Source organism: Artibeus jamaicensis, unplaced genomic scaffold (genome assembly GCF_021234435.1).
Source record: "Artibeus jamaicensis isolate MK-2021 breed Jamaican fruit bat unplaced genomic scaffold, CSHL_Jam_final contig_525, whole genome shotgun sequence".
NCBI lineage: Eukaryota > Metazoa > Chordata > Mammalia > Chiroptera > Phyllostomidae > Artibeus > Artibeus jamaicensis.
Window position 1 is genome coordinate 843,670 of NW_026521874.1, and position 1,273 is coordinate 844,942.

The window sequence follows — 1,273 nt, forward strand, 5'->3', positions numbered from 1 at the left end:
TTGTCTTTTCTGGAGAGACACCCGGGGAGACGATCCGTTGCGCGTCAACCGGTCAGTCGCCGCGCTGACGAGTCCCTCTGGCAGCGGCAGCACCGCTCCCGCCGTCGACCCCTGGACGGCCTTTCCGTCCTCACGAGCTTCCGCGGCCCGAGTCCCGGACGGCGGCTGCGGGTCCCGGGAGCCCGGGCGGGCGGGTGGGCCGGCGAGGCAGACCCACGACCGACGGCGGGTGAGGCGCCGGCCGCGCGGGCCCTGCGCTCGCCGCTGCTCTGCGTCCTCCGCACGGTCTTCCCGCCCAACCGGCGTTCCAGCCTCCGAAAGCCTGGGGAACGGCCCCGCCGCTTTGTCGGGGAAGGAGAGCGAACCCGGCAGCCGGCCCCGCACGGTAACCGCAGCCCCCGCCCCGCGCGCCCTGCCCCGGCCACGGGCGGAGCCGCACCCTGGCCGCCGCGGGCTCAGGTCGCCGTCCCCTCGGTCGTCGCCGTCCCGTGCGTTGTTATGTTGCCGCGTCCCTGAGGCCGGCTCCCACGGGGCACCCGAGAACCAGGAAGCTCGAGGGGCCCCGTCACGTCCCGCACGTGTCTAGGACCTGCGTCACCACGTGGGAAGTCACAGCCCAGCCGGCGTTTGCGGGGCAGGAAACGGCGCCGCGTCCGGGCGGGACGGCAAGCAGCGGCGGTGCGCCGAACGCGGTGTCTCCGGCCCTCGCCCCCGACCCGGCTCAGCCGTCCCAGCGAAGGGACCTCGCGGGCAAAGCCGACCCTGGACAGTCGCGGCGTGCCCTCGGGTGCTCACTCGGGAACCGAAGTGCCCCGAACGCCTACGGCAGTGTCACCACTTCCGCTTCTCCAGGTTTGGTCTCTCCGTCCTTCCAGTCAGTTTCTCGGTTCCTCAGAGTTTTTCCTCCCGGTTCCTCAGAGATTCTCCTCCGGGTTCCTCAGAGTTTCTCCCCCGGGTTCCTCGGGTCGGGCCTCCGGGTGCCTCGGGTCGGGCCTCCGGGTTCCTCAGAGTTTCTCCTCCGGGTGCCTCGGGTCGGGCCTCCGGGTTCCTCAGAGTTTCTCCCCTGGGTTCCTCTGGGTCGGGCCTCTCGGCTCCTCAGAGTTTCTCCCTCAGGTTCCTCGGGGTCGGGTCTCCCGGCTTCTCGGAGTTTCTTCTCTGGTTTCCTCGGGTTCAGGCCTCTTGGTTCCTCGGAGTTTCTCCCCCGGGTTGTTTATGGCCGGGCCTACGGGTTTCTCGGGGTCGGGCCTCCCCGTTCCTCGGAGTTTCTCCCCTG